At 44.6% G+C, this 24,941-nt stretch overlaps 2 long non-coding RNA genes across 6 annotated transcripts; one reads left to right on the top strand and one right to left on the bottom strand.

Moving 5' to 3' along the window:
• Positions 1–689: 689 nt before the first annotated feature.
• LOC108348901 (uncharacterized) lies at positions 690–17,481 on the bottom strand. Its single transcript, XR_005496859.2, has 4 exons — positions 16,936–17,481; positions 7,626–7,727; positions 2,904–2,996; positions 690–2,813 (listed from the first exon to the last, which is right to left on the bottom strand). It is a non-coding gene; the product is annotated as an uncharacterized LOC108348901 (long non-coding RNA).
• LOC108348902 (uncharacterized) lies at positions 17,477–24,941 on the top strand. Of its 5 annotated transcripts, none has more exons than XR_005496855.2 (5): positions 17,477–18,360; positions 20,617–21,095; positions 21,607–21,694; positions 22,547–22,774; positions 23,670–24,941. It is a non-coding gene; the product is annotated as an uncharacterized LOC108348902 (long non-coding RNA). The 5 variants fall into 5 exon arrangements; XR_005496858.2 differs by having other exon boundaries at positions 17,478–18,360; positions 20,617–20,956; XR_005496857.2 differs by lacking the exon at positions 22,547–22,774 and having other exon boundaries at positions 17,478–18,360; positions 20,617–20,956.

Raw genomic sequence — 24,941 nt, 5'->3', positions numbered from 1 at the left:
CTAAGATAGCTTTAGCCAGCCTCTAGCTGGGAATGTCATGAATGTAGAGACCCTCACATGTCTTACATTAGCATTGGCCCCTTTGTGTCAGAATTACTATTTCTATGTGCTACAAGAGCATGAATGATTCATTTTCTATTCCCAGACTGGAGACCAGGTGCTGTCACAGCAAAAGTCCCTAGTAAGGAAAGTTGGTAGACAGAGAAAATGGACTCCCGAATCCAGTCCAGTTTTGCTAACTAGCTGTACTAGCATAATTATTCACATTAAATTGCCCAGTCCTTATCCACCATTATATCTGTATTTCCAAAGGCTCCAATTTATTTCCTATTCTGTTTGATTTCTTATCCGCATTCAATAACTTCAAATGAGTATCGGCTAAAACAAGACCTCAATACAAATAAATTCTCTGAAGTTGACACAAAGTTTTGCCCTAACTGTATCAGGCCAATGCTTGTCCTGGGTTTTCCTCAAGGTCTTCGGAATTTTCACAAAGTCACATTTTAAACATGTTTTTCAATCAGCTTTGGTTTTTCAAGATTAACATCAGGACCTCTAGTGTTGCAGGAACCAAGCATAATTTATTAGTAGACCCAACAGTAGATGGGCAGTTGCCGGCTACTGAATTGAACTCATTTTTTCTGGACCTGTTTCTTTAATGAGAAAAATGAAGGAAATAAAATGAGACATTTTTAAAACTAATAGAAATCTTTATTATAATAACTACTGACAAAAGCAATTAAAGAATCCTTTTAAATATTTTAATAGAAATAAATGGGAATGTTCAAATGACAGGCACCCGAAGAAAAGAGGAACATTTGTTAACTTTAACTGGCAAATTAATTTCACAAAGTTTTAAAATCACTATACAGAATCACAAGTTGATCAATGAATAGAGATGAATTAATGATTACATTAATAATCCTTGTGTTTTTCTAAAATATGTTATCATCATACGTAGACCCAGAATTTACTCTGAACCAAGTGTTTGTGTTTCTCATTTCAGAACATGAAGAAATGTTGAGAGTCGGGGAGAATGTTCTTTTTGCATAAAGATTTGTAAATAAGAAAATAGACTGGCAAAACTGCCAAGCAGACAATGAAAGCATCACTTTAAAGCCACAATTTTAGTCAGGGTAGTGGTCCGGCACACGCTAAGACCTTGTCTTAAAAACAAAACCGATAAAGAAGAAGAAGGAGAAGACGATTCTCCAAATCTTTGTGTCCAGAAGTCTTCTGAGCCCGCTATAATCTGCCTCTACTTAACACAGTCTTCAAAGATCAGATACCAGGAGGGCAAAACTGTCCCCAAAACCAGTGAAATTCTCATCAGGACACAGAGCATTGATCACTGGCTTCCAGAAACATCCAGCTATTCCCTACACAGCCGGAGGAAATTGTCAAAATAGGGGGAATTGAGGTTGGAAAGAGAGGTGTCTTGAAGAGGGTTTCATGTTCACTGACTCAATAACCCGGCAGGCAAGTGCACCGGAAGTAGTTTGTAGTTTCGTTCCTTGACCCTGCCGTTCTCAGCAGGGCTGGCGAGTCCTCCTCTGTGCAAATGATCCTCTCTTAGTTTAAGTTCTAAATAACAGCTTCGTTATCTGTTGAGTTTAACAAAAGAAGCATGCAAGGCAGCTCGGGAGGGCCCCAGCTGCCAGGGAGCCCGTCCCACAGGACCCAGCTACCAACTGTGCATTAACGCGATGATTGCAAAGGCTCGGAACTGGGGGCGCATACTCCTGCCTTAGTGCATGTTCCTGCGTTGCTTTAGTCGATGGAAAGTAAACACTCAGAGCAAATACGAAGATGAGAAACTTGGCGTACTTCAATCCTGGTTTTGGTGACCTCTCGGAGTTTGTATGTGTTGCTGGAATTAATGAAACAGTACAAATGGCTGGGTCTAATGTCTTTGTGTTCGGTCAGAGAAAAGTTCCGTGAAAGTATGAAATTTAATGGCTCTTTTAAGTTGCAACTTTATTCTTTTTAAGTTTTTTTATGCTTTGCTTTAAAGCTAAAGGAAAAATAATGGTTGCTTTTGATTCCATGTGAGTTGCTGGAAATACCTCTATTGTATTAAGAAAGTGGGAATATTTTTAAAACCCTGTTTCAAGCTTTAAGGACTCCAAATATACCACTAACTACAAAATCTCCACGTATAGCACGTGTATGTAGCTGCTTGCTATGAGTGTGTCACTGTGTGCTTTCTTGCATGTATTAAATCACCACATCCATGCATAAATTAGATACAATAAAAACTTTTGAAAAGGACCAGCAAGAAGGCTTGGTGGATAAAGACACTTGCGCTTGAACCCGATGATCTGAGTTTGTTTGATTCCCAGGATCTACACAGTGGAAGGAGAGAACCAACTCCTGAAGTTTGTCCTCTCTCCTTCAACTACACCACAGCACTCTCTCTCCCTCTCCCTCTCTCTCTCTCTCTCTCTCTCTCTCTCTCTCTCTCTCTCTCTCTCTCTTCTCCTCCCATGCACACACACACACATACACATACACACATGCACACACACACACTCTACTAGTGACACACATCGTCTCACTCACAGGATAACTTTGTGGCTGGAAGCTTTGCACTGCTGCCATCCTGGTTTTGCAGGTGAAGAAGACACTGATGCTTAAAGATTCCATGGAAGAAGATGAGCGGAGAACGCGGGTGGTCCCACTCCAGAAGCTGTGCCATTACCTGCAATGTCGTCCCGCCTCTCAGCAGCTCATCCAAAATGCGATCATCCCCAGCTGCTCCATCCTGAGCTTTGTCTCTTGTCCAGGGCTTTACACACATTGTCTCACAGAATCTGTCAATCATCACAAAAATCCTCTGGAGTATCAGTCACCACTCCTGTGGCACAGTTAGGAAATAGACTGAGAGACGTTCGGACACTCACCTGAGATCAAACAGCTATGAGGGCAGAAGACCTCCCACTACATGTGGCTTCAGATGGCTTTCCTCCCTGCTGCCATCACCTCCTCTGTGTGTTCTAGAAAACAATGAAAGATGTAGCCTTGTCAGGCACTAGGAGGTACTTGGGAAGCATGACACTCTCTGGAAAGCAGACTCAGTGTTGGTGTACTATCTACACGAGGCTTCCTTCCACACAACCATGGCAGGCACAGTAAGGGAAGACGGTACACCTCCTTGTGTGTGCGAGGAACTTGCAGGGACAGTGCTTGAAGCTAAGAGGCAATGTCAGAAGCAACTCAAACGTGTATATATATATATATATATATATATATATATATATATATATATATATATATATATGTTTACTCACAGTAGGGCAACGTGGCTCAGTCATCTAACGGACAGAGCAGCACTGAAGACTAAAACAGTGGCTTCAGATGGACCTAAAGCCAGGCAGTGCTGTCTGAACCGTCTCTCCGTCTGTTAGATACGGTCCTCCTGTAGTCACAGGACAACCTCGTGCGCTCTGGACTGGCACCCCACCATCTGCACAAGCCAGCAGAAAGAACACATGGGTTGGTTGGTTGATGAGCGAAGTCTCCACGGATGACCGGGAATGTTCCACCATGTGCTACGTATCCACCCTGAACATTGCATGAGTTGAGTCAGGGTAGATGTTGTACTGTTTTCAAAAGAAAAAGAAAAAAAAAAACAAGAGAAGCTTCAAAAGTTCAAAAATAATTCAAAAGCAGGCGTTCATCTCCATGGTCATCTTCACTAGGAACTGAAGTGATCATTTCTTAGCCCCCGGATCCTGCTGGGCACATCTGTGTGACTGACTTCTTACCCATAGCTTGATCTTTGGATCATATCAATCATGAGTGAACGATGCATGACCCATGAGTTTGTTAACCCCGTACTAGGAAAAAGCACACACAGGCAGATCTCTGGTGCTCACTGGCCAGGATGCTGAGCTCAGTTGGTGAACCCCAGGTCCCAGGGAGAGACCGTGCCTCATAAAAAGAATTGCATGTGTTAAATGGCCATGATTTTTACCTCTGGTCTCTACACGCATGTGCCCATGGACACATACAAAAAGGAAAACAAGGCAGGCACATGTCCCCACAGTGGTACCTCAAGGATTGTCTTGCAGGCCACACGGGTACCTGGTAACTCCAAAGCCTTTCCTTCCACACTGATTAGTCCAAGTCATCCATAGCCCACAGGCAGTACCACTGGGTTAGTCATAGCTATGATGTCATGCCCTCTCTTAAGGAAGCCCTCAGGAAGGCCACAATAAACAGCACGATTAGAGGGACGGCACCAAGTCTTTTCTGCTTTGTTTCAAATGATTTGAAAATTTCAATTCCTTGTCTTTTGGGTTTCAGGTTTCCTTATGTCTTAACACTATTTTTTATTATCTGAAAAATCCCATATATGTATACAGTCTATATTAATCATATCCTTCCAACTCCCCCTAGTGCCCCTCATGCCATCTTCTTCCTAGCCTCCTATCTTCCTTTAATTTTTTAGTTTTTGTTATTAAGAACCCTGGGGGTCTAATTAGTGCTAGCCACAGACACATGGGTGTGTGCTCACCCACTGGGGCAGGGGCGACCTGCCACTGGCCAGATGTGCAAAGGAGAGAGAGACATCAACTGCCAATAGCAGGGGTGGGGCCTCCGGAGCCTCTTCTCTATTCGTGCTAAAATTCTGATTGGTTTAATCATATACAGAGATGGTGTACACAGCCTGTGAAGGTAACCACGGCTGCTGTGAGTAAATGCATGCCGACAGCCATGCCATGTCCAGAAGTCAGCACTTCATAGCTCTTCCTCCCATCTCTTAAATTCTCTCCTCCTCCCCTTCAGTGAAGTTCCCTGAGCCTTTGGGTGCTTATATAAATGATCTGTCCACGCTCAGCACCCAGAGTTATTTATAGGGAGCACTTTGGCCAATAGTGAGTCTCTGCGTTCATCAGCCCCTCTGCAAAAAGAAGCTTCGCTAACCAAACCTATGGGTATAAACATCACTGTTTAGGGTACAGTGTGACAATGTGACCACTTAGCAAAACAACAGTAGATTTCCCATACACACCTTCTCCCCGGAGCCTACGAGCACTTTCCCCAGTCATGGGCTTCTGACTGGGTTTTGAGTACCAGGCTCAAAATCCTTCCTGTGGAACAGTCCTCACAACTGATCAAACAAGGGGGCAAGTTAGGCCCTAACCATCATGTTGCTATTGCGACAATGAGGCTATCTGCTAGCAGGTCAGTGTTGATGCATTCAAGGCTCAGGACTGAGTAAGACCATTGATGTGTCCTCCCTCACAGCACCCCTCAGAGCACCTACTGGTGTTATGTAAGCCGTCAAGCAGGGAGACAGTTTCCTGGTCAGTTTCCTGTTCTATATCCAAAGTGAGTGTTGTCTTTAACCATGGAGTCCTAATTATGATGGGTGACCAAGAGAAATGGTAATAGCCTGTGTTGTTTCAGAGACTCCAGGGTCTCCCTGGCCAATCTCAGTTCTTAATTATTAATCATTTCACACTTCAGCTTCCAAGCCTGTCACCACTCACAGAGATTTCCAAATAAATAAAGTCTCAAAATTACTTAGCCTTATGAAGACATCCATTGGATCATGAATTTGGGTTTCATTCTTAAGTGACTGCTTCCGGGGGTGTACACTGAGGTGAGCAGGTTATATAATGAGCAAGACTGGCGTAAGGCAATAGGAAGAAGTTATGGGGACTGACTGAGGGAACAGGGTGATATATGAAGAGTTAACCATCGCTCAGGGCTAGTGAATATTGCTGTGAATGGATGTAGGATCTATGGTCCCAAATTGTCTGATATTTTAAATTTTGTATACCAATTTCATAGATTTGCTTATTTGGGGGGTAAGACACTATGCACACAGAGCCATAAACATCTGCAGGCCATCTTTGCCACTTTTAAACCTTGGTCTTTCTGCCTAGCCCCTCACCAAGGCCAGTTACTCCAGGGAGTACACAAGTGCTGGGACTTCTTCACAGAGTATAAAGTTTCCCGGAGGCTGGAGCTCAGGGCAGCCAATGAGCAGGAAAGGGAACTATAACAAGGCTTGCTCACAGAGTCTGGGAGCTCCGCATTGCTGGCAGAGCTACACAGGCCACCACAGCAGTTGCTCCTAAGGATGTCAACTGAACTCAGAAAGACTTTAACTGAAGAGTTAACCAAAGTTTATGACTCTGGAGAAGGTGTTTTTCCAAGGCCCTCCTGGAAAATGTAACAAGCCTGGGAACTCTGATTCAAGACCCTTTTCCATTCATGTGACCCGACAGCCTCTCAGCCTCCTTCCCCTTCCTATAAGCTCTCGAATCTACACCAGAGAAAGTAGGGCCAGTCTGTGAAGGGCGAGTTCCAAGAGCATGTACAGGGTGCCTGAAACCAGGCAACGCTGTGCTCTATCTACCCCTGTATATGTACACTTCGAGGAAGTGCCATAGACTCAGCCCTCAGGAGGTCAAGAAAAGAGAGGGCTTGCAGCCTGGGCTCTCACACTGACATTCTATCTCTTAAAATAAAGAAGAGGGGAGATTAACCATAACAACTAGCGATAAAGAAAATCAATTATGATGACAAAATGCAATAAAAGCCACTTAAACAAATCGTTTATTTCTGGAATTTTCTATAATATTTTCAGAACAGTGGCAACCTCATAAACCACAGGAAGAAAAAAAACACAGGAAAAATTAAAGGGACAACTGTAGGCACCAATAAGATTGACATAGTTTTTGCAGATCTCTCAAGAGATCCTGTTACCGAGTGTCCCAGTCACAGGACAGAAAACTGGCAGTGTAACTCATACACACATTTGAGAAGGTAAGTGTATTCATCCAACTGCAGACAAAGCCGTAAGACATGGCACTAGGCAGGTTCTACCTCTGGAAGGGCCTAGGCGCTGGTTTCTTTCAGTGGCAAGGGTTTTAAATGTACATTGACCAAGTATTATTTGAGAAGCGCTTAAGTGGAAATGGAACGTGTAATCGATATTCAATTGATTAGCTTGAGTCAACACCTAACAGAACGAGAGACTGATAGGAACTCAAGTCTGAAGCGCAGGGGAGGCTGCTCTGTGCCCACCTGTGGCACTGGGGCAGAGGAATGGGTACAACTCTTCGGGGTGGTGGGGATGGCAAAATTAGTGTCACTGAGACCCCGTGACCCCTTGAATTTCAAGCAGCATCCTGGCCCTGCTTCTGCTTCAAGAAGGAACGAAGAGACCAGTGGAGAGAAGCTGGCGGCAAGGGGAAGGTGGTTCGAGTTCTGATTCTTTACAGAGTAGGGAAGGGCGCAAAGAAGGCCATGGGTGAGGACAGTGTGCTGGGGGTGGGAGGTGTGAGTATGTCTCAAAGGAAACTGGAAGAAGCTACTTCTTAGACTGTGACAACAGATGTCTCTCCCTTTTCTCAAACCCCTCCCACTTCTTCCCTCCCTTCCCCTCTCTCCTTCCTCCCTCCTCTCTCTCTCTCTCTCTCTCTCTCTCTCTCTCTCTCTCTCTCTCTCCCCCTCCCTCCCTCCCTCCCTCCCCCCTCAGTCTCTCTCTTGCCTTCCCCTTGCTGCCTTTCCGCCTTCCCTCCCCTTTTCCCTCTCTCTTCCTCCTTCTCTCCCTCCCCTCCCCCCTCCCTCCCTCTTTCCTTCCACCCTCCCTCTCTCCCTCTGACCTCCTCTCTTGTTGCTATGGTGTGCTCTGCACTTCATTTCCTCTGACTTGAGTGACAGCTCAAGTGTCACTAGATGTCTTCTTACCGATGAGTCGTTTGTCTCTGAGAAAATGAACGGCAACAATGGAACAGTTGAACTGGAAGGTTTTCGATGCTATTGATCCGATTCCCTTTTATAAATGTGGAAAGTGGTGCCCAGAGAAAAAAATGCAGCCTGCCCAAGTCCAAGGGTAATTATTTGCAGAGTTTCTAAATTTAGCCTTGCCCATGGGTGGCACCCGTTCTTGTTAAGCAGCCATGAACCTGCCTATGCTTGCCTTTGTACTTAGAGTACCCAGAACTGTCTTCTCCATGTTGGTCTAGCTAGCTAGCTCCTCAACTACAATAGGTAGACGGCACAAGTGGGGTCTAAGAAAGGTTATCTGGAGAACTTTGAGGTCATAGGAGTCCAAAGTAAATTATGAAAAGACAGGTAACAAAATCAACTCTGCGCCTTACGTAAGAACTGTCAAGAAGATCCGCCCTTGCACATTTTCTTCCGCTAATGCTGGTAAAACTCAGCCAAGTATGGATATGCAGTGGACTGGGATTAATGAAGAAGCCAAGATTACTTATAATTGACCTATTCATTGTCCCTATGCAGATGGTTCTGCTAAATATGTGAAAACAGTTTGTTCTCTTAAATAGGCTATATATTCCCTGCCCTCCATCCTGTTTACACTATTAATTTGCTTAGCAAACCTCTTTACCATATCTAGTACGAAGGTAAACTACAGCCCAGCCAGAGGGTCTGAATTATTCATATACTCTAAATTAGCACGGTCCAGATTAATGAGGTTTTAGTCGTCGTTTTATCTTCAACCACCTTCCCCTGAGGCACAGGGTCGTTGTTTCCCTCTGTCTCTGTCCCTATTATCATAAGCTATGTCCCCCAGGTGATATCCGGTTAAAGGGCACCTGGTTACAGTCTCTCCAGGACTACTCCGAGGGCACAAGGAGAAGAAAGAGAAGCAGTTCCAAAGCCTAGATCTCCCAACACCCGTCTCCATCCTCAGTTCAAATTCCATTCAGCAAGTTCTGGGAAGTTGACGGCTCAATTTCCTTCCTTTACATATGTGGTATTTGGTTTTGTTTTTTTTTTTTTCTTTAATCTTGGGTACCATGATGCTCTTACCAGGAGATACAGAAAGGGATAATAGTTGGGCAATGGGGGGTTCCAGGAAATGAACCTTCTGCGCTCTCTCTCCCCTCCTCACCCTTCTTTCTGTATTTGTGTGTGTTCACACTCTCCCTCCTCTCCTCCTTCCCCCAATCTCGTTCACTCTGTAAATGTCATCATTATGATGTGAAAATAACCATTTTGAGATTGTTACAATGTGCGAAAACAGAAAGCAAAGGGATTCTGTGTGTTTATCTAAGGTAAGTGCGTTAGCAGCAACTCTATGAGATCACAGACACCTCGGAGGGCTCGCCGAACACCCGTTGTCGTGTATGTTCATTTCTGCTTTTACTGCTTCATCCCCCCACCATGCCATCTGATCAGCTCTCGATGTCCCCTGTGCCTTCGCCTTAACAATCGAGCCTGCTAGGCCATTCTACACACTTGTGATTCTCCGCATGGAAAAAAAAATGCTTCCTGACATCTGCTCTGAATTTGTTTCTCTTTAATTTCCATTTATGCTCCCTTATCCTAACATCTGTGTCATTCTGAAAACAGTAACTCAGGCTGACGTTATCTGTGCCATTTAAAATTTTATATTCCCCAGCTAGAAGTTCCTCTTAACCGTGTCGTGGCCATGGAATGCTGGTGGGCTGTACTGGTGCTGCTCAGCCCATTGAGGGGGAGGCTCAGCTGCGACTTCAGATCTCTCTGCACACGTGTCAGAGCCGGAAATTTCCCCAATATACTTTCTGAAGAGGAGCAGAGATCAAAGCTGAACTAGCAGTCTTTCGACTGGAAAGCTCTCTGCTCACACACTTCCCTTGGCCCTTATGGACAAAGGGAGGGACAGTTAGCGGCTTGAGGCCTACACACTTACTTTTCTAAGTCATTTTCCAGCAAGACTTGGCAGGCCAGATGCTAAGAACCATGACCAGGAACCTTCTAACTAAAGAAAACGGGCAAAAGAAGGTGGCTTAGAAGAAGGAAAAGAAGGAAAGAAAGTTGCTGAATTCCTTCAAAGTCAAATGAAGACTGGCTCTAACATTCAAAACCATGGTCATCCCCTCTGAAATTCACATGCATGATCATTTGTTTTATTTGAAGGTTGAAAACATCTCTGCTACCTACACCCTAAAGCCTTGAGGTAAATCTCTCTACGGTGGACTTCACTGTCATTGACCTAGACTCTAATTATTGCTACAAAAGTCCTTCTGCAATGCCCCCATTTCTGTCTTGTGATTCCTTGCCATTTCTGCAACCCTAATTTTCATCTCTTCCTCTATACTTAAAATATGCCTACATTTAATATTTTCAACAAACATAATAGTTGCTCAGTCAAGATGGTGTGTCTGTGTGTATCTGTGTGTGTGTCTCTGTGTGTGTTTGTGTGTGTGTGTTTGTGTGTGTCTATGTGTGTGTCTGTGTGTGTGTCTGTGTGTATCTGTGTGTGTCTATGTGTGTGTGTGTCTGTGTGTGTGTGTTTGTGTGTGTTTGTGTGTGTTTGTGTGTGTTTGTGTGTATGTCTGTGTGTGTCTGTGTGTGTGTGTTTGTGTGTATGTGTCTGTGTGTATGTTTGTGTATGTGTGTGTCTATGTGTATGTCTGTGTGTGTCTGTGTGTGTGTGTTTGTGTGTATGTGTCTGTGTGTATGTTTGTGTATGTGTGTGTCTGTGTGTGTGTCTGTGTGTGTGTTTGTGTGTATGTGTCTGTGTGTATGTTTGTGTGTGTGTCTATGTGTGTGTGTCTGTGTGTGTGTTTGTGTGTATGTGTCTGTGTGTATGTTTGTGTGTGTGTCTATGTGTGTGTGTCTGTGTGTGTGTTTGTGTGTATGTGTCTGTGTGTTTGTGTGTGTGTTTGTGTGTGTATGTGTGTATTTGTGTGTGCATGCACATACACATACATGTGTGTATCTGTTACACACCCACTGCTTGCAAGGCAAGTCATACAGGGCACATACTCAGATTATGAAGAGGGAAAACAACATGGCTTGTCATCATAGGGCTTAAAGTGAGCATGACAAGAAAGGAATCAAATTATCTTCTAATTACACAGTGTGGTCATTGCTATGACGGGAGATACCATGTGCTATGACAATGGCTGTAGGGAAGGGCTCTTTAGATTGGGGAATCCAAAAGCAACACTAAATATAATCTCTAATAGAGAGGGAGCAAAGGTAAACCTGGACACCATGAGGGTTGTCCAGGTATAACCCACATGTTACTGGAGGAGAGATGGAGATGGCTGGGAAGTAAGGAGGCAAACACACACACACACACACACACACACACACACACACACACACACACGTGAGGGATTAATGGGACTTTTGAGTCCTGATTGTTGCTTGTCTTTCACTGTGGAATCATTTCTAAAACATTGCTCTTAAAGCTCCAAAAAGAGAATGCTTACAAAGACTGCTGAGACCAGGAGAAGCTTTTAAAAGAGAGAAAGATGTCACCCAGAGTTGCCAGGAACCAGGTCATTTCTCTTCCAGTTGAAGACCTAGCTATCTCTACCTTAACAAAAGCCTTAGCTGAGTGTTTGTGGTCCTTTGTGAATCCAGAATGGAATTCTAAAATGTAAATTTAGCATCATCCCCTCGTTGCTTAAACTCATCAGACATGCCCAGTTTAACAACATACTCCCAATGCCTAAGAAAATCAGCACACAAGGTGAGTGCCACAGGGCTCAAGGCAGTGGGTCTCAACTTTCCTAGTGCTGCAACCCTTTAATATGGTTCCTCAGCAACCATAAAATTATTTTTCTACATTACTGTAATTTTACTACTGTTATGAATCATAATGTAAATATCTTTGTCTTCCAATGATCTTTAGGTGACTCCTGTGATAGGATCCTTTGATCCCCAAAGGAGTCCCTACCCATAGGATGAGAGCAGTTGGCTGAACAGTCTCAGAAGCCATCCATGCCTACTGACCTAACCATGGCACTCAAGTCTCCGTCACCACCTTTCCTCAATAACAGTGTGCCCCATTTGTACCAACTTCCTTCAGTTCCATTGATAGGCTCTTTGAAGACATTTTCACTTGATTCTTCAGCTTCCCACTTGACTACGTCCAGCCTCAGAGGCAGGATATAAACCTAATTCCCTGGAAAGCTGCTCTGAGTCTCCTGGTCTAGGTTGGGAATATTTACCATGTGCTTTACCTAGTAGAGTCCCTGGATCATGGCCCTGACCATGCTATAACTACTTAATTGCATCGCGTAGATTCTAAGTTATGAGAAAGCGGAGCCCACATGAATCTTTGCCCCAACTGGTTCCCAAGAACTACTAGGGGCTCTTCTGAAAAGTGTTGAGTAAGTGACAGTGACCTTGTCATTGCTGAGGTAAATGTGTGGGCAGCGGTCTACTTCCCCCAAGAAGATGACACTGTATCTCAACCCTACCAGGAGATGGTCTCCACTTCGAGGCAAACATACCTCTCCACCAGAAAACACCCCATAATAGAAGTCCTAGAAGATGGAGCCGAAAGTTCTGCTTGCTATCTCCAGGAAGAAGTTAGGGAGGCAGAGTGCGGGGTGCTCCAGTATGTCTCCCCATGATGCTAGCCTTAATATCAGAATGTTCAAGAACCACACAGCTGTCTCTCTTCCCCTCCCCCTAAGTTATGAGCATGCAGCCTCAGGATTCCATTTTCCCCCTCCTGGAATTATTTATGGGGCCCTGGGCTTGAATAAAGAATCTATTCTTTTGGAGGAAACCATGATGTGTTCAAAAAATTTATTTTTTTTTTACGTTTGGTGTCCGGACCCTGTTTGGTAGCCGTGCCCCAGTGTGTGAGTAACAGGGACGTTGCCTTGTGCCTGCATCATGCTAAAGCTTATTCAGATGTTATAACATTTTTGCGGCTGTATCTTGGCAACATGATTTATTCTGCAAACGCTCAGTGTTACCATCTCACAAAGCTGTACCATCTGGGTTGAATTAATAGGCTACCCAGAGAAATAAATGAGAACGGTCTCCCATAATTAACATGTAGGTAAAGTATATTTAACAGATTATTATAATTAATATGTCAGTTACTGATTTCATGCTAAATAGAATTGTGAACACAAGATATTAAGATTAGTTACCCTCTCTCTGTGTGTCTCAAAAAAAAAAAAAAAGAAAAGAAAAGAAAAAAAGAGAGAAGAGAAGAAAAAAAAGCCGGAATGGAGAAAGAAATGAGGGCGGAAAGTTCAGTATCAATAAAATTGACCTTAACATTAAGAACATCAGATACCAAAACCGCTAAGCAAACAGTGACAATGTCGGGCGTCATAAGCTGGGGGCAGCAAATTACTGGTTTCATAAATTCAGAGCAGATACCAGAGATGTCCGGAATATCCCAGATGCGACCGGCAAAAGCACCAGAACGTGCTTAATTTATACGCAGCTGACTTCGTCTAGCTAAAGCAAGGAGTGGGGGAGGGGAGGAGTAAGACAAAGAAAAAACAGATTTTCGCCTAACGCCAGCCTGAGTTCCCCGCTGCTCAGCGCCCTGTGCAAAAATGCCAGCGCGCTCCAGAAAGGCTGTAGAGGGCTTAGAGGCCCAGGAATCCAGGGGTGTGGGCATCGAAGCTGGACCTTCAAGGGGCTGGGGAGGGTTTTGTCTGGCCATTCGGCGTGGGTAGCAATAGACTAGTGACTGAGAACCAAGCAACGGGGATTGGGAGACGGCTGAAGGCTCCCTGTCCTTGGATTCATATTTCCTCACATTGTCCCTGTCAAGTCTCTGGGAAAGGAGGCTTCTGCGGCGAGGCATGTGGATGGACTGTTAAGGTGCCCAGCCTTAGAAGCGTCAGCAGGAGCTATTATGGGCCATGGAACAGTGAATGAACAATCCAGTTTTAAATGTTTGCTTATGCGATTCAAGAAGGATAAATTCCTTTTTGTTTCTCTGGATTTTCTTAGTCACCAGCAAGCAGTGCTTTTCTGGATTATCTTCTGCCCTGCCCTGTTCACTACCCTGAATGAGAAACCTTTGCAAATTTCCTCACTGACTTTGAACTACTAAAAAAGGATTAAAAAAAATTACAATTCTGGGTGTAAGGGCATGGCCCCATGCATAGCGGGAGATAGATAGCCTCTACAAGGTGAGGTCACCTTCTAGGGAAGGTTCGACGGGGTGCCCACTGGGGGTTCTGTCTTTGTCCAGCAGAGAGCACTCAGGAGCTACTTGCCCAGTGTCTGCTTCCAAAGCCCCCTAATCTGATTGCTGAACAAATATATCCCAGGATCCTCCAAGCTGAGCCTTCCCCAGAGGGTCCCCAGGCCAGAGCATAGCCCATTTCCAAAACAATCAGGCCATCTGAGAAGTGACAGAGAGTCAAACAGAATATGTCTCCCAAGAATGGATGGTGTTTAGCCTTTGGGGACAGGATGACAAGAAGCATCTCTATTGCCTTTTTTTCTCAACCGTACAAAGGGGGATGGGGGCCATATTGCCTTAGCCAGAGAGATGGGGAGGGTTATTGGAAAGACGATGGGGTGGGGGGCTGGGAGATAAAGAGAAAGGTGGTGGGAGAAAGGGAAGCTGGGCTTTGTGGGAGTGGTCTCGGAAAGGCTCGGGGAAGCCATGCTTACAAACAGCTCTTGGAATCCCCACATGAAGGAAGAAGCTGTTTCCTTTGGGAGATCCAGGTTCTCTCCCCTACTCACATCTACTGCCTTTATTCTGTCTCTCTGCAATCTAAACTTGCCCGCTCCGTCTAACTATTCATAGAGGGCTGATCACGCATCCGCTATCCTAATTCTTCCTCAGTTAAGGCTGCCTTAAAGAGCCTTACTGAGTCCTGATCTACACTGCCAGCTCCACAAGATTGAATCTAATAGGCAGACCAGGAACCAGAGGTTTAATTCTGAGCCAATCACCTGTGCCTAGAGAAATGGGGTTTCTGGGCCTATTCAGCAAGGGAGGAAACTACAGCTCTACAAGGAAAACCAGAAAGGAAAGAGTAATTAGCAGGATGTGGTTGACATTTCTACCATGATAATACTGTTGGTGTCACCAGGGCTGTATGGAATGTTATTTGCTTCTCCCCCCCCCCCCCCAAGAGCTGGGGACCGAACCCAGGGCCTTGCGCTTCCTAGGCAAGCGCTCTACCACTGAGCTAAATCCTCAACCGTTCTTTGCTTCTTTAGAAGAAGGCAGTCTTGCCCAATGTAAGATGATCTTTCTAGTCTCTAATCCCCCCCCACACACACACACAGCTTTCATTAGAGTATTCCCAAGGCGTAAAACCAAAAGCAACATGGGCATGTCGACTGTGACGGCGTCAGTAGTGAACAGGGGTGTATTGACTGAACCTCTAACCCCAGTCACAGAGCTTGGCTCTTTGCAACTGTTCTGTAAATTGCTCTTAAAGGAATGAACCTATTAAGAAGGTATCATGACAGGTTTGAAGCCTTCTGCCTCATCTCAGGCCACCATTATGATGGATTCCCTGAAAGTCTTACCAGACACTGATTTCTGCCTTTGGCCTGAGGCACCACTGGGAGTGTACCAGTCACTGCCTGCTTGGGCAGCCGCTCCCTGGCCCCAGCTGATGTTCCACTGCAGGTGCACAGCGTGTGCTCAGAGGAGAGAGGCACACAGCCCATGAAGCTGGCTCCAAATCTGCCAACATAAGCCCCTGGGTGCTCAAGGGAAGACGGGCTCAGATGAGCTCCTGACTGTAAAAAAGAAAATTTCAGTGGGAGCGTGACAACCAGAGCAACCAAGAAGGCACGCTATGTCCCTGCACACGGAAAAGAGAAAGAGCCAAGCTCAGCAGGCTCTAGCACAATTCACTAGAATTCCTCGAACAATACCATAAGCGTCTCCTATGCCTTTACCATAGTCTAGAGAGGCAAGCCTACTTCTGCAATCCAAATATCCACTCACATAAGCATCTCTCTCTCTCTCTCTCTCTCTCTCTCTCTCTCTCTTTCTCTCTCTCTGTGTGTGTGTGTGTGTGTGTGTGTTTTGCAAGAGGATTTTAAATAATTTTAACATGTAAAAGCCATGGAAGTAAATGACAAAGAAATGCGCCCAGATCTGTGGAGTAAAAGTGGCTATCAAAAACACCACAGTAGATTGCATTAAGTACAACAGACATTAGCACCAACATACATGGTTCTGGATTGTCTATTTGCTTCTTAATAACTTCTGCCAGCTGTCTTAGTCGCTGATCTATTGGCATGAAGAAACGTCGTGACCAAGGCAAATTTTTTTGAAAGAAATAATTTAAATAGGGGGCTTGCTTACAGTTTCGGGGGTTTAGTTCAGGGGGAGCATGGCAGCATGCAAGAAAGTACTAGAGAAATAGCTAAGGGCTACATTTCCAACAGTAGGCAGGGATTGGGGAGAGACTGGGCTTGGCATGCACTTTTGGAACCTTAAAGTCCATCTCCAGTGATACACTTCTTCCCACAAGGCCACACTACCTAATCCTTCCAATCCTTTCAAACAGTTCCACACCCTGGTGACCAAGCACTCATATATATGAGCCTCTGGGGCCATTCCTATTCAAACAATCACATCAAGAATGGTGGCAAACATCTCTGATCCAAGTTTTACCCACTCACCGCTTTCTATTGGTGCATTAAGTTCTTACAGGCATTCTTTTTCTCTTTTTAATTCTCCACAATTTGGGCGGGGGGAAGGAAAATGGAAAAATGAATATATTAACCATGCTCCACGCAGAGAGAACAAGAATCTGGGATACTAAAGAACTCACTGAGTTTGGAATTGAGTCCAATCTAATCTCATATTCTCTCCAGGAAGAAACAGGCTTAGAGTGAGTCCCAGTGTACTGAGACAGGGTATGAGATGCCAAACATGGGCTGCTGACTGTTGTCACCCATTAGTGGGGTTGCTTTTTGCAGAGGGACAGGATGGATTTAGAACATGGCCTCTTCTGTCTCCTACGATGAAGTGTAAACGCCAAAAGACCTTGACCAAGCTAGATAACTTTTCAATTTTTTTGAACTATTTATTTGCAATTAAGATAATGATAACATCTACCCCAGAGGATCATTGTAAAAAAAATAATAATAATGCAATATCTATTAAGTACAGACCCTGACGTATGTGAAGTCCTTAGAAAATTTAACCAGCAAATATATGTCATTCACAAGGGGCCTTCTGAAATATAAAAGAGTAATTACCTTTGAAACCTTTAGTTTTGACCTGGGACATCCAGGGGGTTGTGGCTGAGTGTCTGCGATTCTGTGGCCCTCTCAGACTAACATGGACAACTTTTTGTGAAAGGGAATGTAGATTTTTTTCTAAGAGAAAAGGGTACAATCTACCCAGGTCCTTGCCTCCAAGGGTAAGGCCACCCAGTTGGAGACTACGTCTTCTGAGAGACAGAGTTCTAAATCTTCTTCCACCAAGACAGCATGGGTCCCAGCTGCCTAAAGCTCTTGGTGCTTCCTCTTAGCCTCCACACAAAACTTCTCTGGTCTGTCCTTAATAGCTAAGCTTTCCTTTAGATCCTACTCAGTTCTGGGCTGCCTTACCAGTCAGTCAATCTCAGTAAATTAGAGCGAGTCTAGCCTAAGCACCGATTGATAAACTCATCAACACATTTTGTCACCGAACTGAGCAGTTTGTCTGAATGGAGCATCTGGATGGTGTGAGAGAGGCAGGGCAACCTCGATTTTAAACGACAGACTGAGAACTCGCTCTAGATGAGGAAGACGGAAACGTGTCCATGGAAACAAGCCCAGGAGTGTTCCACCAGGTGCTTCCGCAAAGTCTCCGTATCTTGTTTCTGCTTTGTTGTGATTGGCCTCAATCTCAAACAGTCGGGTGGTCAACCGTGAAGCGCAGTAAGAATTCCTCTTTCCTAATAGATGCAGCAGTGTCCAAAATAGAGTCGTTATCCATCCTGGCCTGGCTCACCTGAAACGAAGTATCATAGCAAGGAAAGAAACAGACTCCGATTGGCTGGACCTGCTCTCACCTCGCGTAGGGTTACTCACATAGAGCTATGGAGACCGGCGCACTCTGGTAAGAAGCTTGGGAGCTCTTACTGAGAAGAGGAAGAATGGATTAGACTACATGACTGTTTGCTCACCTGTGACCACCCATTTTAAAGACATATTCTCTAAACAAGAGCAAGGATCCAATACACACAGGCAGACCCGGTCCTATCTCAGAAAGACATGGTGCCTCAAGTTCGGGTGAAAACCTTCCAGATAAAGTTACGGACCTCCGCAGCCTCTCCAGCAAACAAGCCACATCGAGAGCTTCTCCTGCTCCACATCCTCTCTGTCTCTAAGCAGTGTGGTTCTCAGGGCTCCTGTTAGCCTGTCAGAAGGCAAGGATTAGCATGAATTTTGATTTCTGTTGCAACCACCACGTTGTTTCAGAAATAAAGTTGGCATGGCAAGCATCTTGGTTGATTTAATCCCTGACATGGGAAGCTCATTTATAGCATCACAGCCTTCTGAATGTTTAAAAACTTAAGTGTTATAAGCCTGCTGTGCTTTTCCTGCGAAGGGCAGACCAGCGCTCAATGAATAATACCAACTGGCCCAGCAGCACCAGTGAGATCCGGCATCAAACACAGCTTCACTCTGCTCCCAGTGTGTGGACCTCCCTCTGCTGGGGCTGTAGCCATCTTGCAGGAATAGCCCCGTACCCAGGGATGCCTCTGTGTGTGTGTGTGTGTGTGTGTGTGTGTGTGTGTGTGTGTGTGTGTGTGTGTGTGTGTGTCTGTGTGTCTGTGTCTCTCTCTGTCTCTCTCTCCCCCTCCCTCCTCCCCCTCTCCCTCTCTCCCTCTCTGTCTCATCTCTATATCTATCTATCTTCCCCTCTTTCTCCCTCTCTCCCTCTCCCTCTCCTGGATGCAGAAATTCCAGATCAGCTGATTCATGCTGCCTCTTTTCCCAAAATAATCTTTCCCAAAGCAGCTCTCCTCCAGATGCACATCTAGGATGTGTTTGATCTTTAAACAACCTAGGGTACTCTTGTTTTCCCGAGACATGTGGGTTTTACACAGTGTACCCCCTCATCCTACCTCCCTACACACAAAACCCCACTCATGCTCAGGAAAACTACATGTCCATATGGGGTACTCTTGATATATAAGTCTATCTTCCCATTACAAGAGAAGTTTATTGTGCTCAAGTTCAGACTGGAGTTGATGAGGTGTACATAAAACAATCAGGCATTAGCTTCTTAGGGAGCAAGATAGCACATGACACCTTCGAGGTAAAGTTTTACATGAATTTATAGGAAAGTGTCAACAACACAATCCATATTCTTTATAAGCAGTGTGCTTTTCTGGGCCAAAAAAATATGTTTCTCTTCCTTCCTTCCTCCCTTCCTCCCTTCCTCCCTTCCTTCCTTCCTTCCTTTCTTTCTTTCTCTCACTCTCGGAGGTTAGGATTTTGACATTTAGACAGAAAACAGAATGCTTATAGTAAAGAAGCTGATACCAACTCTTTCTAGAATCTAGCTACAAAGAAACCCATATCCGGGATTTTCAAAAAGGAATGGGACACAGAACAGCTAAGACCTCTCTCTTACTTCTCATCACCAGTGGAATTAGGAGGTCCCTACCTAAAGAGGTTCTTAAAGATAAGCCAGGGACCTCCAGGAACAGCATGAATGTCTGAGGGCTCAGTCGTACTGGAAGGAGAGAGTTCTCCTTGGATGTAGACCCTACACCCATGCATACACTCCTAGCATTAAATGGACGGGGCTGTTTACAAAACAGCACATGAAGTTGAGAGCTAAGTTGAGATGGAAAGCTGGAGAGAAGGGAGTGTGGTGTGGATCTGATCAAGAGACATTATATTCATATATTATATGAGATTCTCAAACAATACTTGTTGAGAAGAAGGAGAAAGAGAAGGAGGAGGAGGAAGAGAACTCTTGTGTCGTCAAAGAACTCAAGCATCAGTTCTCCCATGTCTTCTCAATCTCCAGCCTCATGGCATGATCCCCCTGTGCCAAGGCTCCTACTGTATCCTGTTGTATCTTCAGTACACATCAGCTTTTTCCTCAAACATTGTTTTCAAAGTGACAAAGATTCCCTTCTTGATCAAATCTTGGCCAGTGGACTGACAGTCAGACTTTAGCAAACGTTTCTAAGTCAGTTCAGACACAACCCACTGCCCTAGCATGAGAGCACCTTCCAGATATCTGCTGAGATTCCTCGGTACCCACAATTCCTAGGAGCTGTGTGATGTGATCACCTTGGTCTACTAATCCACACAGCTGGGTTTCCCCTTGTAATATTTTACACAGCAATCATCCCACAGCCTACCAGAGTAGCCCCCCTTGAATAAGTCCTTCCATTTCCTTTAACATGCAAAACATTTGTATATTCCAGGGGTCCTGGGGTGCTATCCCAGCAATAGAGACCCTGACTAGTACAGCCACCTTCCTGAGCTCCTGAGCAGTACTTGGCAACCTCAGGAAATGTGCTGCTCTATTCTGTGACTCAATTTCTCTATCTGTAAGATGGAGAGAAAAATAACATTCTATTATGCGGATCTGAAGATTAATCTGGCTAATATTTCTATTCCAGATTACTTCTAGGAGATTTTTTTAAATAGAATTTATCTATCTATCTGCCTATCTATCTATCTATCTGTCTGTCTGTCTGTCTATCAATCTATCTATCATCTGTTTGTTTTTGTAGTGAAAGGGAGAGGCATGTGTGTGCGGTGGTGCACCTGTGAGAGTCAGTTCTCCCCACCCCCCTTCCATCACGTGAGTCTAAGCTGTCAGCTGACAGCAGGTCAAGTCCGACCCATCTCACCAGCCCCAGACAATCAAGTCTTTCCTCAGAGATTTTAGTTTTTAATGACTATTTGTTGTCTGTTTTGCAGGGGAAGGAGACACTGGACTGCATAGCTTTCTCTTTTCAATATGTAAATCCCGGCTTAGTACCTATGCCCACCGAGTCATCAGGTCTGCCTCTTGAGAATTGTAGAAGTATAAATGCATTGTCAAATGAGAAAATGTTGTCAACAAGTGGCTAGGTGACTCACTCAAGGTCACAAGGCTGGCGTACAGTTCTGGACCATCTGGGCACTGAGCTTGAGCACACTTTCACTTGTACGGCCTCTCAAGACATCTGCAAGTGACACACCGGTCACTTAGCCGACAGTGACTCCATCAAGGCTCCTACGGAATGATACCTCGATAGTGTGAAAGGCATACCACGAGGTACGTAGGTGACTCCAGATGGCACAGAAGACAGCAACTCGAATGTATTGATGTATTCAGGACACCTGGAAATTCATTTTTCCAGCCCCGTTTCCTCAACCTGAGCCTGGAAAGCCAAATCCAGCTGGCACCAGTCTTCGTAAGTAAAGTTTCACGGAAACACAGTCACGTGAGTGTGTTAACCTGCTGTCTACAGCTGGCTTTGAGCTGCAGAGCCAGAGGAGGAAGAGTCCAGAGTCCTCTGGCTGGCAGACTAGCATATTTAACACTAGCCCTTTACAGAACAGGTTTGTAAAATGTGGTCCTCAAGCGTGTCTTTTTAAACAAGTCTCCTAAATAATTCAGTGGGTGGAAGGATGCCATGGAAGACGCGGTAACCTAGGGAACAGAGTAAACAGCCCCAGTAGTTATCCCTCTAAATCTGGGCGGAACAATACTTTACAGTGGTTCACAACCTTCCTAATGCTGTAGCCTTTTAATACAGTTCCCCAACCCCAAAATGATTTTGCAGCTACTTCAGAACTGTAATGTTGCTACTGTTATAACTCATAATATAATTATTGATACGTGGGTGGGTTGAGACCCACAGGTTGAGAACCATTGCTCCAGGTGACCAAAAGGTCCTTCATCTGCATGCCTGTTTCTTGCAGTGAGATCATCCTCACTATACCAATGGAAACTCTGAGCCTCAGAGAAGTGAGGGCCGAAAGGCCACACAGCTCGAAAACAGAAAGGAAGGTAAGACCCCCAAGTTCCTGCTCTCAAAACCTTCATTCTGCTCCCCGACCCAATTCTGAAGCCAGCTTCACCCCATCCCTCAACAAGTAAGGGGAAAGAATTCAAGTCCTAATTCCACTCAGAGTGACTTTGGAGGAACTAAGCACACACACACACACACACACACACACACAGAGAGAGCATTCTGTGACAAGCAGAGAGAAGGACTAAAGCTACGGGACAGATAGGAATATATATATGTATACATATACATGTATACATATATACCTATATATAATATATATTATACTTATTATGTATTTTATATTTTATTTTTAAAATATTTTATATTGTATATGTTTATTTATATTCTGCATATTCATTTTATTTATATATAAATATATTTATCTTATGCATTATATATAGACAGATTTATGTATTTTTATATATTATTGAATTATATAGCACTTACATATATAAATGTGTGTATATAAATATTTCCCCCTCCCCAAGTGTGCACTTCAAAGTCACTCTGACCACTTGTCAAAATATAAAAGGTAGGCTCCCTCTCCCAGCCCTGTCTCCACTCCCAAATGCACCAGTGTAAGCATACTTTTTGCCTTGGCCCTGCAACTGATGAGAGAGAAATCTATCAGTTTCATTAGCTCTTTGAAAAATGAGGTGCGGCTGTGTCAGTAAGGTGAGGAGGTCACTAAGAGTCATTTATCATTTTCGATGAGGCATAATGAACCCCTCGAAGCTGGACTCTAATTTAATTGTCGTCGACTTAATTGAGAAGGAGGAAGCCAGTTTCGAGACACTGACTGAAGGTGTTTTCATTGAACACAGACAGATCTTATTTGCCCTCTGCAGGTGACAGAAAAGCTGCTTCTGGTTGCTCTGGCTCAACACAATCTTTATTTTGTACCCAGTGGAGTCTGGAGCTTCCAAGCCGACTTCTCCCTTCAGTCACTGACACTGCCCCTCTTGCCTGCCATTACCCAGAGAAGAGCCTCGGTTCCCCAAGTGCAAATTCATCATTGGCTGACAATCCCTAGCTCCTGGGTTCAAGCCACAGTGCCCAGGAACGCATGGATGGTGGTTAGTGCTCTCCTGGCTTCCACAGTTTGCCTCTCTACAATTCTTTTTCTATCCAGAAGCTCGGTGAGGAAAATCAAAATCATATGACATCACTGGAATTCCTTTTACACAGTGCGTGAATCAGCAGCTAGTCAAAACTAGCAGTTTAAGGTTAAAATAAATAAGTAAATAAATAAGTAGGTAGGTAGATGGATGGATGGATAGATAGATAGATAGATAGATAGATAGATAGATAGATAGATAGATAGATAGATACATAGATACATAGATACATAGATACATAGATAAACACAGTATCTCTTGCAGCCTTTAAGGACTCATAACTTGAGAGCTTCTGAGGTGGGAGGTTCTGACAACTTTTTTCCAGAGAGTAGAGTCAAGGGGCCCATGGAGCAGCAGTCTTGAAGACTTTGCTTTCAATGAGGCTCAGGCTTGCTGGTGGAAGGAAGGCCTCAGTTTTTGCCAGACTTGACTGCCCTAGTGCTACCTGCAAGTCCTCATGGTGTGGCAGCTGGCTACCTCAGAGGCAGCATATCACCAGTCCCAACATCTTTTGCAACCCTAGAGTCACACTTCTTGGTAGCATTTTATTTCTGGCTTCATTCTATATGAAGAGTGTGGCTTAAGAGAAGCTAGTTTCACTTGGAGGCCACTGAGGCCACTGGCTATCAGAAGATAGCTTTACTTAAAAGCCCATTGACTTCTCACTGAAGAGGAAATGAAATCTCAGCATGTTACTAAGGTTTTCCAAGCCCTGAATGATCTCACTTTTGCTTACAACCCACTGCCATTGAGTTCCGGGATCTGCGGCCTCTCTTTCCTGCACCTCCAACTTATCCCTGCCTCTTCCCCTTTTCAGTTGCAGATCCCTCTGACTGGAATGTTTTTCCTCCAGATTTCTACATGACTGATTCTCTGTCACTTCGATCAAGAGGCAAATACGGTCTCCAGAGAAGCTTACAAAACAGCCCTCGGCTGTCTCTATAAAGAGTTCCAGAAGGGAAGTGAATAGATATTAGAACGTGGTAAAACATGAGGCCTGCCTGTCTGGCAAATTTGGCCTAGAGCTTACTCTGCCCTGATCGTCGAACACAGAGCTCAGACGTTCGGTGCCCCTTCCACACACCAACCTATAGCCGTCCGGGCAAGGGTGCAGACTGCCCATTGCACAAAGCTGAGGCAGGTGCCAGAGAAACCTTCACAGCTGCAGGTCATGGGAAGTCTCACGGGACATCTCTGGGAAGCTGAGCCAGGTGCAGCTCAGTCACTCCGGTGTCTTAGCTATTCTAGAGACAGAGGCACAGGATCACGAGTTCAAAGATCCTGTGAGCTGCACGTGAGTTCAAAGCTGGCCTGAGCAAGGACCTTGCCTCAACAAAGGAACCAAGAAGAGAATAGGAGGGGCCTGGGTCCACCGCTCATGGTGACTGCTTGCCTACCGTGAGCCAGGCCTGGGCGTGATACCCAACACCACTGAAGGGAAAAAATATGTTAAATGAAAGTGGAAAGGGTTAGCACCACCTCAAAAATCAGGAAAGTGAGTTTGCACGGGGACTGCACTCTGTATTGGGCATATGTGCCAGAGTTCAAATCCTACCCAAGTATTATAGCTGTGCCTGAATTCTACATTCTGTGGCCGGTGAGCCATCTGTGGTTATCCCTTGCATTTTTCTATATAATTTTGTATTAATTTAAGAGTTCCTTTTAGCTTGACCAATGGCAGTATTGATATGTGTCATGTGCACTGTGATCACATAGGAACCATGACAACATAACATTGCTCTATCTGTATAATATGTTTATACACATAACACATGCATATGACATATGTATATATGCGATTATAGGTTGGCCCGAGAGGCTAAACTAGACAATCATTTCTCTAATATCTGGCTGAGTGAGAATGTTGCTGAGGTGAGAAGAGAACTTAAAGTTAGAAGGGAACTGAGGCTTGAGTGGAGCCCTGGGGAGTAGGCAGGCTCACAAAGATAAAGGGAAGGGGGAGGTACCCAAAGGAGCTGCTGTCATGCAAAAGAAAGGCAGGAAAACTGGTCTTGAACCTGGGCCCTGCATTCACAGTTGGAATGAAACTGAGGCTGCATACAAGAATGTGCATTAATACAAAAAAATAAACTCTAATGCAGGAAATAAAATCTGGAAGTACCTA

Source organism: Rattus norvegicus, chromosome 19 (assembly GCF_036323735.1).
Source record: "Rattus norvegicus strain BN/NHsdMcwi chromosome 19, GRCr8, whole genome shotgun sequence".
In the NCBI taxonomy this organism is placed as follows: domain Eukaryota; kingdom Metazoa; phylum Chordata; class Mammalia; order Rodentia; family Muridae; genus Rattus; species Rattus norvegicus.
This window is presented reverse-complemented; position numbering and strand designations above follow the sequence as displayed.